The following is a 16,225-nucleotide window of genomic DNA, read 5'->3' as shown; positions in this document are numbered from 1 at the left end:
ACTTTCTTGTATGAGATGATGTTCCACTCATCGTGGAGTCAAGGAATGCTCAGCACTCCCTCTAACTCTCTGGGACTGATATCTCACATTAGTAGTAATGAGATTTGCCCTACATTTCATCTTGAAGGTTAAATGATCTTCGTCTGGCTTGCCCCAATCGGATTAGCCGGTCTGCAATCACCACCAGGGTCTGACGTGTTCTTTAGTTTGTCACCATCATTGGGACTTGATGTGTTATTTCTAAATGCCCCTTCATAATAACAAAATCAAAAGGGAATATGCTCTAAGACACGAAATGAGCAAGTTACGAAAACAAACAAGGCTATGAACATGCATACTTTTCTACCACCATTCTTTTCCGGTCCTTTTGAAAAATGTTAAAACGTTCGTTTTACTTTCAAAAGTTTAGAAACGAGGAAGCATGAGGAAGCCCGGGCCTCAGAACACTTTCCTTTACATGGCTGAATATCATCAACGGGCCAGTTTGGGATACTTCCTCAGGCCCTCAAAACATTATTTATTTGCAACAAGTGGATTTACAACCTCAGGAGAGAGAGAGTTTAAAAAGACATTTCTTCCAGTAGAAATGACGACAAAAAAAAAATACAAGGATGACCCCTTTTTCAGGGATTCATGCAAAAGGGTGAGAGGAGTTCTACTCAAGCGGGCTTGTACTCATTCCCTCCACTGGTCTAGAATGAGAAAGCTTTCTTGTCTAGCAAACTCTGGATTTGGCACTTAAGAGTGTAGCATTCATCAATTGAATGCCCTACCTCACCAATATGATAGTCACACTTCTTGGACAAATCATAGTTGAAGAAGTTTTCAGGATTAGGATGCATCGGCTCGATAGAAGTAAGCCTTTCTTCTGGAGAATTGCCAGCATCTGAGACGGGGATCCGAGGAGTGGAGTGAATTGCTTTTTGTTACTTCGCCTTTGGGGCAGCTGGCGGCCTGAAATCGACTACTGCCCACCGCTCATCTAAACTGTCGGGGGAGGACGAGCGGTCTGGGTAAATGTGAAATCCATATCTACCAAGAGCTCACTCTCCTTTTTTGTGCTGAGTCTATTGCTTGTAAAGGCGGGGTCAGTAAACCACCCTTCACGCAATCCCATTTCAATACGTTTGCCCATCGGAACGAGTCGATTAAGTGACTCAGCAGTGGCTCTAACTAGCCGGTGTCTGTATTCATACGGAAGAGACTTAATGAGCAGCTTCATTTGTTCATGGTCAAGAAGTTCTGAGGTGACCTAGGCGACCAAGTTCCTCCATTTGGTGGCATATTCTTTGAATGACTCACTCTTCTTCTTCTCAGTGCATTCGAGGTCATCACGAGAAAATGTGACGTCAAGGTTGAATTGGTACTGCTTGAGGAATGCATCAACGACATCATCTCAAGATTTGAAGGCATATACATCTTTTGACATATACCATGTCAAGCTGGCCCTATCAAACTTGCTTGAAAGGTTTGAATCATGAAGAGTTCATTATCGACATATTGGGTCATTCGCACATGATACATGTGCAAGTGGTGCCTGGGGCATGAGGTGCCATTATATTTCTCGAACTCTGGCATCTTGAACTTTTTTGGCATCTTGACCCTTTTGTACACATATAGGTCAAGTGGATAGAATGCTGCGGGCCTTGTAACTGTTTTAACATCTCCTTGACCTTCACAAGGTGTTTATCATGTTCCCTCGTCGGTGCGCTTACAAGTTCATTTTTCCTGATGGCAAGGGGAAGCGAATCGTCCTCTAGCATAGACATCTTGCTATCGCTGGCGGAGGCTTGCTCTTTTTCAGTAGATGATTGCGGTAGCACCACCTCAATTGATGCAGGCATGGGAGTGAGTTTGTCATGGATGGATTCCACATGCTTCGTGAGATTTTCGATTGCGTTAAGGACCGGCTTCATCTCATTTTCCACGTTAGTGAGACGGATCGGCACGTCTTCCTTGGCCATTTTTGCCTGGCGAACAGGTATAATTCATAAATACCTGTTCAAAAAAATGGCAACGAATGAGTATAAGACCTCATAAGGGATCAGTCCATGACTTAGTCTAGTATTGTATTTAGCTATCATGTATTTTTTTATTTGCAAAAAATAAGAGAAGCAAAATTTTTTTTTATTTATATATTCGTTACAACGGCAACCCTGGGGTTCAAACCCCGGTCGCTTCGGACCGCTCATTCCTCGGGTACCACTAGGCCAAGGCCATGGTAGTGTTAACGGGGCGCGTGCTTTTTATTTATACACAAAATTTCTCCACTTTTGAAAACGACAAGAAATCGCATGGGAAAATAATAATTTATAACGCGCTTTAGAAAATAAGAGCGTGAATTGGAAGTAAATATTTTGAAAAAGTTTTAGTAACTATTTCTTCCAAAACGAACACGGTATTGAATCCACAACTAACCTAGACTAATCATGGATTGACCGGGACATACGAAGATAAATAAATTGTAAAATGCAGAAATAGAAAACTTACTTTACCAGGAACCATGGCAATCACAGAAGCATGCACATGAGGAGTGATGTTCGATTTCTATCTAGATTGGCTTAACAAATTGAAGCTAAAATGGTGCCTGACCATCACAATCTCGCGTTGGTGTCAAGTCCTTTTAACCTCGGCCAAATCGAAAGGAATATCTTATAGTCACGTAAATAGTGGCTAAAGATAGACACTTTACGATTTTTTAGAAAGAAATTTCGGGGAAAAGAAAGGCAACCTCTATATCGCGGGCTCGCGTTCAAAGTCGTATCTTTCTTAACACTATCCTAAATTGCCCTATCGCGACCCAGGTCCGACGACATGGTTATGTGTGTAATAGTGTAGCGCTAAAATTTTAAAGCATGTTCAACAATTCATAAACAATCATTTCAAATCTGCAAGAACATTTAACACCTTGATGTCAGGGTCATATCTGGAATCCTCGCTACCAAATAAAAGTGTTTTTGAACAGGATAAAATTTTTTGGCCTAAGTCCACTTAAGAAAAATAGCCCCCAGCGGAGTCTCCAGTCTATCGCGATCGACCTCCGATTTTTTTTTTAATAAAAAAAGGAGGTCTCGCCTGGTATGCGCTAAGTTTAGGTTCGAGAGTTAAATTAGACTCTCCTAAGCCCATACCATATCGCAACTTAAGGTTTAGGTTTTCAACCTGCAAGTGGTTTTTATTTAGGAATCGTCACTAATCAGTTTGGGATGAGTCGATTAGACACCCAAGTAAAGTGACGAGAGAATCACCCTACTCCTACGAACCAGAGATTAAATGAGTTTGGGGACGTGGTTACACTAGTTGGGTAACTAATGCCCTTTCGGTACCTTTTTACCTTATTCATGTCAGGCAATTTGGATCGATTTTTGGACCTATCTCCTAACATGTGAGATGACCAGGCAGATGTGCAATCATTAAATTAACAATCAATAGTTAAGATAAATATGTTGCCTAGGGTTCCAATCCTAACTAAGGATACGGCATTTAGCATATAAGACAATTTATGCAACCATATAGTTAGGAAAACATGCATAATAATAATGCAACATCAATTTAAAACATTCAGATATGTCACATAATATTGAAAAATATTCAACAATACTATATCTAAATTATATCCTAATTTTAAAAGAAAATAAAAAAAAATTCGAATTTTTTTTTAATTTTTTTTAATTTTTAATAAAATAATAAAAAAAATTATTAAAATCGTGATCGGGTCGGGTGATCCAGATCGATCAGAACTGACCCGGGTCAACAGACCCAACCCGTCGCATTGACCTAAGTCGGATTTTCGGATCCAACCCGAGTCAGGAGGGTCAACCTAGGTCTGGATCGGATCGAGCCCGATCAGGGCTCGGTCCAGTGGATAAAGACAAAATAGGGCCAGGTCGATCTGGTCGAACTAGCCCTATTTGGCCTATGAACAGGTCAGACCGGTCTGTAGGCCAGTCTAAGGATGGCTCCCGTGTGTCTAGACACGCGGGAGCCTCGGCGGTGAGATTCGGCGTCTCGTCGGCCGACTCAAGCCACCTATGGCCTGGATTTCCACCCAACTTACCTTCTCCGACCACCAGGCCTGCCATCTGACCACCTGCTCGCTGGCCGGCGACCAAAATCAAACCTGTTTCATTGGGACATTTCAATAAACACATGGCGTGCATAGATAAAAACGAGAGATTTCGACCTGTTTCGAGATTCCGGTCGGCTCCGACGGCCACGGCTCGCTCCCGACAGTGACTATGGACCGGGAGGAGGATCGGTATGGGCTGGGATTTGCACCTAACGATCGGCGCGAGTCTCGGCCAAAGCGCACACAAAAATGGGGGGTAGGTAGGGGAGCTCAGGACCGGGGGAAACTTACCGGTCAGGGGGTGCTTTGGGGAGTTGCTGGCTGGTCTACGGGCACCAGCGAGATGGGTTGCTTCCTCTTTAGTCCCTGCAAATCACTCAACTCGCCTTTTTTGCTCTCGGTTCTCTCTCTATGCTCTGTTTTCAACCAAAAATCCGACCCGTCTCTCTTTGCTCTTTCCGCCCTTTATAGTGGACACCGGCCAACTGCTCCGCCCGGAAGTCATCATCATTAATGGCCCTTGCATCGGCCTAGCTGCTCCGCGACTTTGGTGGCCGTGGCTGGGCAGTGAGGCGGAAAGTCTTCCTCTCCCAAGCGGCCGGTTGGGGCAAGGGAGAACAGGGGAAGGAGAAGAGAGGGACAGCTAGGCTGGGTCGGGCCCAGCTTGTGCAGAAGAAGAAGAGAAAAAGAAAAAGCGGGCTGGGCCCGCAGGGGGGCTTGGAAAGAAATGGCCGGGTCGACCTGGCCCGTCCCGGATTTTTTTATTTTAAATCTTAATTTTTTTTGAATTTTTTGTAATAATAATTTTTTTGATTTTTTTTTCATTAAAGAAAAATACATTGTTAGTAATGCAAAGTGTACCTATGTCTATATGCAATGCAATTGAAATTAAAACATTTTTTGTTTTAGGAATAAAATTTTAATTCTTGATTTTTTCATAATTTATTTTGGACAATTTGAAAATAGGTGTCAACAAAAATGATATTTAGCTCATTAGGATCATCTGTGCATCCTAAGTATCTTAGAACCATATTGACGAGATGTCCTGTTGAACATCTGGATAATGGATCTGCATATTCTGCCTTCAGATGGATGAACTTTGTTCTGGTTTTTTCTGTATCCTTTATGCCTTGTGGATTGAACTTAAAATGTTCACTGCAGCGAGCAGAAGTGTGTTCGAAGTAAAAAATATGCTGCCGAAAATGGCCTACTAATCCTAAAAAATGTGATGCTTCCGAAGACAAAGGGGTCTATGCATGCTTGCAGGAGTTGCGAGCATCTCTGGATTCAGGTTGTCTTCTTTTTGCATCTGTTTTGACTGAGGTAGTGGCGGGATTATATTTCTATCTGAGGCATCCAATATGGACCTCATAGGTTCCACATAAATTGATCCAGTAGTACTATTCTAATTGGTAGTCATAAATAGGAACCAAGTATTGATGGCTTGGTGATAAATCGATCATTTGTTGCCAGGATTCCTCCAAGTCAAACAATGCTGAAGCAAATTCATTAATTTTTTCATGTGGAAATTGAGAAGGTGTGTCTTAATGAGCACCTATTTCAAGATTTGACATGAAAAATCAGGTGGCATGTCCTGTAGTTTCTCAAAATATGAATTGTCCTAGGTAATATAAGGAAAATGAAATCGTACTTTTCTCCTTTCCGGAATAATATAGGTGATGAAATCTTCTTGATTTCTTCTTTTACTGAAAAAGAGAACATTCATGAATTGTAATATAGTGTGGCAAATATATTTCCAGGGAAAGACAGCCAAAAAATTAGTACTCTTACTAACAGTGAAAATGAATCATGGAAGAAGTCCTGTCTACTGTCCCTTCCAGCTTGAGAAAAGGGTCTTTCCACTATTGCAGTATATGATGTGACCATTGGCTACAAGTGCCGTTGTCTATCTTTTTGTTGAAGTATTGTCCTAGATCGTTTGACAAATGAGTCTTATATGCTCTTTATATACATGTGTCTCCCTCCACCTAAGAGCTTAAGCTTTTGGGTTGGATTTCTTACACTTTCCTGAATAATGTGTTTGATCCACACTTACTGGCTGATGGACACATTCTGCTTCAAGGACCAGTTGCTCTTGCACTTCCACTGTAAGGCCATTTCCCCGATCCAGGAACAGAACCGAAGTTCTCATAAAGTGTCTTCTGAATGCTATCGGAGTTATCTTCTTGACCTGCACATTACATATCTCACATTTTTCTCATCCATCTCGTATAAAGTGTATGTTTCTTCCGTTTGTGCATATCTGGCATCTGCAACCAATTTTAATATTTGGCCACGGCCAATTGCTGGCTCTGGCAAAGCTGTCATTACTTAGTGCCAAGCATTAATCAAGAACAATCCAGAATCCGCAATTTCTTCCTCAATTATTTCTCGTCAACAGTGCTGAAATTTGTCTTACTCTATATGCTTCTGACTATAGATGTCTGTTTTTACCAAGTAGTTTTATTGAGGAATACACTGAATGCGGAGTATATGCAGGATACGTTTGTTCTCATGGATGATTTCATTGTGCTGAGTTTCTGCAGTCTGGTCTTTCATTCGGTTAATGCAGCTTTCATCTGTTGTCAGACTTGGAACAGACATTTCTCATGAACATAATGATTTCTACACACAATTCAACAAGAAGTTAACTATTCTGTCGTAGCTCAGAATTTCTGCTTTTGGCAAGAACCTGGCCATTTTTTTCGACAGTTCAGTTTTGTATTTGTCATCTGAACTTGTTTGATCAACTTATGGAACTAGACATAACAGCAACGGAAGCAAGGGCTTATTACTTAAACTTCGAATGTCACGCCCCGAACCTCCATCGAGCTCGCGACATCCCCTGATCCGGTCGAAATGATGCGACGTCCCAGGAACGTCGCCGACCCAACCCAAACATCAGAGCCACACGCGGAAGCGGATATATAAAATAAAACCCCGGACAGAAAGATGACGACAATAGGGAAGACCACCCTAACAATCAAATAACACATATTCATACAACACCAAATATATAAACATCATATTACACACATATACACAAACCAAAGATCCGAAATCACCGTCATAATAAAAGATCGAGTGCAGTTAACTTAACTTCCTATGAGTCAACTCATTTCACACAACCCCTAAAGTACCCTAGGGGGAAACTACTGATCACCATCTTCCGATCTGCTCCTGAATCTCTGGCTTAAGCCTCCGGAAATCTCTTGGGCATCGCCTACGAACTCACCCGCAGCTCCCCTGGGCACCAAAGGCGATTCCGGACTTCCAAAAAGAGAGGCGGACTTCCCGGGTTTACGGCGGGGGTTCAAAAATTGTGGATTATACAACTATGAGACGAATCTCAATAAGTGTACAACCCCAAATCCCACGTAGGCACTCACGTACCGCCAAACGAAACACGCACCACTCACAATGTTCAACCAAATCAACAAACACATACGAACCTACCTAGAACTCATTAAGCACATTCCTGCATGTTAGATAATAAGGTAGCCAACACGTCACAGCAAAACATCACAACCACGCGCATGCCTCGATTATAAGGCAAAACCTACTTGGGCACGTCCCATACCATGCCTAGCAGATTTTTCCCCATAATAGAGCACTACAATACGCGATGCACCCACACTCGCACATGAACTCACACCACACGTCACCTTTCACAATCCTTTCACTCGTCTTGCCAAATCCACTCATTCTCAACCCTTCCACCACTACTGCGCTCGCGTAAAACGCATCAGGCCAACGGTCTTCTGACCTCGTCAGGCATCGTCACCTCGTCGGGCCGGGCATCGTCACCTCGTCAGGGACGGCATCGTTCCGCGTAAACGTACATGCCTCAGGACGGAATCCTACACACACTTTCTTTCTACCACGCCCTCGTAAAACGCATCAGGCCAACGGTCTTCTGACCACGTCAGGCATCGACACCCCGTCGGGCCGGGCATCGTCACCTCGTCAAAGACGGTATCGTCCCGCGTAAACGTACACGCCTCAGGACGGACCCTTTTCTCAACCAATCCTTCATTCCAGTACCTTCGTTCCACTCATACCACACTTACACACGGTCAACAGTCGCACGACCAAACATACACACCTCACACACATTCGTAGCCACGCACCAATTCACATCTCACGTACACTTCACAAACACACGTTCTCGTCATACGAATACACCACACGACCATACACATTTAACACGCGAATTCAATGTGCATTCACACTACCACACCGCCACACCTCATGGCCACATACACACGGCACGCAGCCACGCCATATTCAGCCCAACACATAATCCCGATCCAGCCAACAAATCACAAACAACACAATTGATCAATTAAGCACAATCAAGCCATAACAATCCCACTCAATCACATAAATGAATCCCGATGATCCACAATATCACTGCCCTATCCAAATCTACTAAACCTCAAATTTTTATTGCCAAATCAGTCCGTAACCAACAAATATCCAGCCTCTAAATCAGTCTCCAAACAGTCACAATAATTCCAATCAATTATACAAATTAACTGCGATCGCTCCACACATCACAGCCATCATCGAGCCTACAAATCCTCACCAATTTCTTCTCCAAATCAGTCCCCAAATCAGCCCACGACAACCAAATACCAGCCTTCATCTCAGCCCCCAAAACAGCCACATAAACCCCTAAATCGAACCCTAAACAGTGACCGAAATCCCATCAAAATAAATAGTAAACGAACTCCAAAAATTCTAAAATTTGGATATATCATAAAACACATCTTGATCAACATTTCTTATGAAGAACACGAAATCCGGTTCAATCTACAACCATGCCTTTTTGTCCTCGAAATCAGACCAAAATCAGTTCGCTCTAACAGACTATTCTATCCTCAAAATACATTTATTTCAACACCCAAATCACCTTGAAAAGCTTTGAAATTTTTATATGTTATATCCACAAATGTCCCCCAACAACTTTTGTGAAGGAAGTATTTTGAAAATAGACCTGGAAAAATTTATAAAAATTCGAACAGACCCGAAGGTCGGGTGAACAGTAAATCGGGGCAGTTTTGTTTCGGTCCAAAGATGAACTTCCGAATGGCCTCAAATGATTTCCAAAAATTCCCAAATTAAAGTATGTTATACTCCAAGATGTTGGGAGAAACTTTCATGAAGAAAACTTCCTCAAATTCGGCCCACAAAATTTTCTACGAAAATAGCAAACCGGGGGGGGGGGTACAGTAGCCGTGAATTCGCGATTTACCCCGAACCTCACGGATTCAAACCCGAACCGATTTCTACCGAATTCCAACTGCCAAAACTCATTTCCCGACGTCTAATCCAACCCGCAACAACCACTAACAGCCATACTTAGCCACCAATAACCATTATCAACGCCTTAATCAACCTCTAAATCCCCTAAACCGAGTCCTAACCGCGTCTAGCAATACCCGAGGTCCTAGGTAGTTTTTGGGGGAGACACTTACCCTACAAAGACGGGACAAACTAGCTGGACAAGGGGCTGGAACAGCCGGACCAGTAACAGCAACAGCAGCAGCAGCAGCGAACGACGGCCGGCGGTGCTCCTCCGGCGGCGACGATCACGGCAAGGAAACAAGAGAGAAAAAGAGAATTTCAAGAGAGAAAGAGGGAGAAAATGAGAGAGGAGGGGCTGACCGTGGGAATGGTGGGGGAGCCGGCAGCGAGGGCTGGAAATGAGGAGAGAGAGAGAGAGAGAGTTGACTAATTGGACCAACTTTTCCAAAATGCCAAAAATGCCCTTGAACACTTGGCCCACATTAATCCTTATCCAATAATTAAGGTGTATTTTGGTAATTCACTAGGCTGCATTATTGGGCTGATATTATCCATAAAATATCCCCAAAATAATTTTCCAAAAATTCGGAATCCCCAAAATAAGGCCTAGGGGCAAAATGGTCATTTTCCGATCCCGGGTTGAAATTCCATTTTTCGACCGTACCAACCCCAAATGTGCGTGGCCAACATAATATGGCGTCGGAATCGTGAAAATAGCTTCTTAAGCCCTCGAAAATCGACTGCCGAGTTCTGGGAATAAAATAATATTATTTTTCACTTCCAAGCCAAAATTCCAATTTTTGACCGTAACCACTCCAAATATGTGTGGCCACCCTAAAATGACATCGGCCTCGAAAAATAATCTCATACGGCCTCAAAATCGACATCGGTGACCAGAGGGGCAAAATCGTAAATTTTCCGGTCCCGAACCGAAATCCATTTTTTTGCAAAAATGGGTGGCCCCAAGGTTGGCCAAGCCAAAAACGTCATCGGCCGCTCAAAATTGTCACTTTCAAAATTCTCGATTCCCGAGCCCGAATTCCAAAAAAAATGACTAAAATCGAACAATCGCGACTTTAGCTTATCTCTGGCTAACGGGTGGCTCATTGGGATTACGCGCTCTCGACCCGTGACCGACACCAAGTCAAATCACGTTTAAGTTTACTCTACCCGGGACGACCTCGGTTGTCATATAATTGCGAGGGTCTGTCACTAGTGCCCTTTGGACACGATCAATCAAATAGATCGGTCTCGGTTGGCTCAAAACATTCCCTCGTCAATCGATATGGTCGAAGATCGAACCCAGGTCGAGTTCTTTGGTCGTGCGAACTCAATCCCGTAATAGCCCTACCCCTAAGGTTAGCATCCCGTGGATGCGCATTTTCGGGTGAGATCTCACTATAAGTGCGTTGGCCAAAATATTCATTTCATGAATCCCGGGAAAAGGATCGAAAATTCAGACTGTTACATCGAATATTAAGAACTTTCCATCCATCCCTACACTTCCAATTGTTGATCGAACCTGCAAAGGTCTATCTGTTTATCAGTGTAACAAGGGAAGTTTTATCATAGGTTTTGACATGACGTCCACGTGATCGCAGTAATGTGACTTGGTTAGGCTCGTGGATTTATAATCTCAGCTCCAAATTTAAAATTAACAAGGAAGCATCCTTGTAAATGTCATCCTGGAAGGTTGTCATGAGAAGGGACATGTCAATCATCGTAAGAGTGACCACCTTTAACTATCATATTGTTGATCTTTAGAATCATAAAGAGAGTAGCGACATAGTTACAGAGAGTAGTGACAAAATGTTTATGGTGAATTTACCTTAATTATGGTTGCTTGAACAACAATTAATTACAGTTAGGGTACAATTAGAAATATAATTCCGTAATACATATCAATTACATATTAATGTCTCCTCAATCCGAAATAGGTGTAACAACTTAGGGATTGGATCTCAATAGCATGTGTTGCCCATTAGGTAGTCCCTTATTGAATATGTCTGCTAGTTGATCTGCTATGGCACGTAGCGAATATGTACATTGCCGGACGCAATCCGCTCTCGAACAAAGTGAAAGTCTAGCTTGATGTGTTTGGTATGAGAATGAAACATGGAGTTGAGAGCAAGGTAGCCGGCAAAGATTTCCATATATATGGTGAGAGAATCAAAAAGGGATCCTGAGCTTATGAAGTAATTGGCGAATACAAATAATTTTAGCAACACAGTGAGCTACAACATTGTTAGCGGACAACAAAGTCTTTAAGGCCAAGGGAGTAGACACGTGACAAGGATACATATGGTAGATTATATAGACCACCCCAAGAGGAAGCATTGATGAATAGTGAAGGATCAACCTTACTCGCAGTGAAGCCCAAAGATAATAAAAGCGATGAAAGCATACATGTGTATCCTATTTTAAGCCATAACAACTTTCCATAGATGGCACACGTGATTCGAGAACTCAAGATAAGAGTAACCTAGAGGTCAGTGCATGTAAATTTTCTCGTGAGGGATTGAGTGTGCGAAGGCAATTTTGATGTCAAATTGATGTATGGACCATCTTGATGAAATCACAATAAAGAGAACAACCCGAATTGTAGTAAGTTTAACGACCGGGTCAAATGTCTTGTTATAGTCCAGTCTCGCCAACCACTTAAATGCCCATGAAACATGATGAGCTTTGAAGTGGTACAAGATCCCACATATGGTTGGTGACTAGGCGTTAAAATACATCCATGATAACTACTTTCCAATGTTGTTCAAGAATGGCCTAAGAATAGCAACTCAATGTCTCTTCGTGAAAAGAGTGAAAGAGATAAAGAATAAATATGATTTAGAAATTCCAGATTTCGCATGAGTTTGCATAAGATGATGTTAAGAGAAGAATGTTCTAGACATAAAGTTAGAGAGGACTTTCAGGTATGTTGTGGAAGGAATCGGGTCAGGAGAGGAGCCAGGTTCGGGCACAATAAGTTTGGTCGAAGGGAGAAGTGGTGCAGGGAAAAAATACATTCAAGTAGGTTGGGTGGGCCGAGAGGTGGGGAGAGGCGGCTAAGAGGTTGGGCTAGCGAAGAGGAGAGAGGCGAATGAAGAGTTTGAGCAGATCGGAGGAGAAAGGGCCGAAGGAGGGAGAAGGTAGAATCGGCTGATTTGAGGAAAGAAAAAGAGAAGGGGCTAATATGGAACAGTGAGTTACGAGACTAAAAGGGGTGAAGGATTCAATGAAAAGAGAAAATTCTCATCATATCAAACATGACAACTGATAATAATACGATCACTCGACCAATCAAGACAACGATAGCCTATGCGATTCTACGTGTACCCAAAAAATATACATGGCATGGAATGAAGTGCCAACTTATGAAATACATGAGACGGAAGAAATGGACAACAAGAACATTCAAAAACACGAAAGAATGAGTAATCAAACGGCAATCAAAATAAAACAATGGAAAGGAGAAGCATTAAAGGGATAAGTGGGAAGGCGATTAATAGTGTAAACAATAGTGAGAAGAGCATAAGCCCAATATATCGGAGGAATATGAGAATGGATTATACATTTTGACTTAGGCTCCGTTCGTTTGGCGGAAAATATTCTCCTTTTGGAAAATATTTTCCCGGAAGTCATTTTCCTGGAAAATGTTTTCCCGGAACATAATTTTCCGGTGTTCGGCGACCAATATGAAAAAGTTTCTGAAAATATTTTTAACCGGCGACCGGCGGCCGTGGCGGCGACAGCGGCGGCCGCCAGCGCGACAGGCCACAGCGGCGGCCGGCCGCGGCGGCCGCGGCGCGGCGGCCGGTGGCAGCGGCCGGGCCGGCGGGCGACGGCGGGGGCGGCTAGCGACCGGCGGCCAACGGTGGTGACCGGCGATCAACTTCCTCTCCCACGAAAAATATTTTCCTTCCCATGGGCAATTTTGCCTTCAATTTGGGGGAAAATGATTTCCTCAAAACAATGAAGGATTTGGGGGTAGGGAAGGAAAATGTTTTCCCACGGAAAATATTTTCCGCCCCCGAACACCGGAAAACGCGGAAAATATTTTTCGGAAAAATATTTTTCGGCAAACGAACACATTATTGTTTGATTTTTCGTTTGTACAAGCCATGTTGAGATAGGGTGTGTGGACAAGAAAGACATTGAACAAAACCATTGTCACGTAAGTATGTTTAGAATGAATTACTAGTGTATTCACTCACACCATCGGTCTATAAAAATTTAGTTTTGGTATTGCCTAGATTTTTTATAACACAGCATAATGAAAGTGCGTAGGCATCTTGTATTTTTTTTTCATGGGAAAGACCGTAGTGACACGAAAGTAGTCATCAATAAATTTAGATAAAATGGACTCGTCTAGACATAAGAATAAATTAAAACCAAAGGAAAAGATGCAAGATGACTAACAGACTCAAAAGGTAATTGACGAGATTTTCCCACTAAACAAGATTCACAAAATACTATCTTAAAACTTGAATTGCAAACACAAGTAAAAATATTTATTAGAATGACTAAGACAAGCATGCTAGCGAGTGAGGGAGGCGAAGGACGTCACAATAGGATGCAAGTGAGATGACACCAATGAGTTGGAGATCGGATAAAAACCATGAGAGGAGTTAGTTTGGAGGACAACTTTCCTTGTTTGTTGGTCCTTCAAATAAATGGATGAACCATCAAAATCAACAGTGCGGGAATTTATATGGAAAAGTTGAGTAACGAAGAGAATATTGTGAGCCAGAAGATTGGGGATATGATAGATATGAGATAACAATAAAGATCGAGAACCAGTATGTAAATAAGCTTTACCAACTGGCTTTATAGGAAATAAATGAGCATCCCCAACCAACTTGCTTTTTAGGTTTTAGGAGTGTATCATTAGTTATGTGTGCCCATGCTCCACTATCAAGATACCACATGGGATCGGAAGTCTCACCAATCGAGAGAGTTGAGAAGGATTCCGAGAGATCATTGGTGGTGAAGGCATGGTTGAACAGTTTGTTGACATTATAGCGCGGTGTGCCTATTTTCGTTATAGTTTTGACAAATAAGATTAGGCCAAGATTTGAGAATGCATCCCTAGGTGTATGGAGGAGCATAGGGCCTCAGACCACAATGGGACTGACCAGAAGAGGCAGAGGAGCAATTAAAATTCGGGGCTGATGATTACTGTGAGTTGAACCAATTATAGGCAGATTGCAAACCCGATTCATTAGTGGAGAACCTTCTACCATGTCACTGACTAGATTTTCTGCCCGTAGAATTACGTCCACCCTGACCCCTGGAACGGGGGAATGGGTGCAGTGGCATGGCTAATCAAAGCATGATGAATATCGAATGAAGATGAGGAATTAGATTTTCGAAGAAATCGTTCTTCTTGGATGAGGAGTTGCAAAGGCAGATCACCAAAGGAATTGTAGGGCTATTGGTGACTTTGGTGTGACAAAGGGATCGTACTCAGATGGGGATCCCACTGAGGGCTTGAATCTTTTAAGTCCTTGTTGAAGACGGAGTAATTGTTTGTAGCGTCAAAGTTTGCAATTGGCTTTAAATTTCAAAGATAGTCAAACATGGGCTGATTGGGTTTCTTGATGGCATTCTAAAATCAAGTTTCAGTCCAATTAACTTGGCCGTGCAGCGATCGGTAAAGCGTCTTCTAGGAGCGAGCCAAACCTCTCGAAATGTCCGAAGGTTGAGAACTTCATGAAAATCTCAACTTTGAAGGTCGGATTGATTAAATTACGGAGGCACTTATCTTTCTTGACCCAAGTGAAATAGGAGGGATCGACCACCATAGTCCCATTTTCATTAAGAACAAGCTTTGATTGATATGCAAAAGACCCATCCATATGGTCCAGTAGATCATTACAAAATAGAATAGGTTCAAACAAAGCTTTTCACAAAAGATAGTTGTTTACATCAAGATTGATGGAGACAAGACTTGTGCTATTGGGAATGTTGGGGGGAGAGGTAATGAGAAATTGGGATTAATGGAAATAGAAAATGATGGATAAAGAGATAATAGAAAAGAAGAAAAACTGGGGACGAATCGGAAATACAAAAAGGAGCAAAAAAAGTGTGGATTTGGGGAAGAGATGTTGAGGAATTTGATGCTTTTTCCGGTTCCGATACTATGTCGATATTTAAAGTCACAAAGAGAGTGGAGATTGAGTGTTTATGGTGGCTTGACCTTAACTATGGTTGTTTGATATATATAAATAATATTAATTAATTAGAGGCAGGGTATAAATAAAAATATAATCACAGAAAGACCCCATAGTACATATCAATTATTAGGGAAAATTGGTTCCAGGGTAGGCTGGTTCCCATCCTAGAATTGGAAATCAGCCCACTTGATCTTGAAATCAAATTAGACTGGTTTGGTTCTCGAGTGGATCTAGGAACTGTCGGTGTAACTCCCCTTTTTTTTCCAGCAAAAACAAGTGTGAAAAGAATTGAACCGTTTTAAGGACCACAGGATCCATAGGAGAATAAAGAAGAAAAGGGATAATATGATAAGAAAAGAAATTAATTGATGGGAACCTAAAGCATCATTGTGCTTATGAATTTTGATTAACGAAAATCTCGAAAAATCTTCTCAATGCACTTTCGTGATCGTAACCATACATGCAGTTTGCTACTATACGAAGCTTTGATCAAGGCCGTTCTGACAAAAAAGAGGCTTTGATTAGAGGCTTGACCTTCCCATTGTTAAACCCTTTTGCAGAATTTTAATGCCTTTTATTGTGAAAGTGATGGTTTGGAAACAATGCGATTTCCCATCGGTCACTACTCCCATCTGTTGGTGCTAGCATGACCATCGTAGTCTGTCAACTCCATCTTCGC

At 42.2% G+C, this 16,225-nt stretch overlaps 1 pseudogene; it reads left to right on the top strand.

Annotated features, from left to right (window-relative positions):
• The first annotated feature begins 4,238 nt into the window (after nucleotides 1-4,238).
• LOC115663829 (uncharacterized) lies at nucleotides 4,239-6,404 on the top strand (annotated as a pseudogene).
• Nucleotides 6,405-16,225: the final 9,821 nt, after the last annotated feature.

Source organism: Syzygium oleosum, unplaced genomic scaffold (assembly GCF_021117445.2).
Source record: "Syzygium oleosum isolate NSW1041296 unplaced genomic scaffold, Sole_v2.1 Sole_v2.34, whole genome shotgun sequence".
Taxonomy (NCBI): Eukaryota; Viridiplantae; Streptophyta; class Magnoliopsida; order Myrtales; family Myrtaceae; genus Syzygium; species Syzygium oleosum.
Note: the sequence above shows the minus strand (reverse complement) of the source record. Positions and strands in the feature narration are given on the sequence as shown.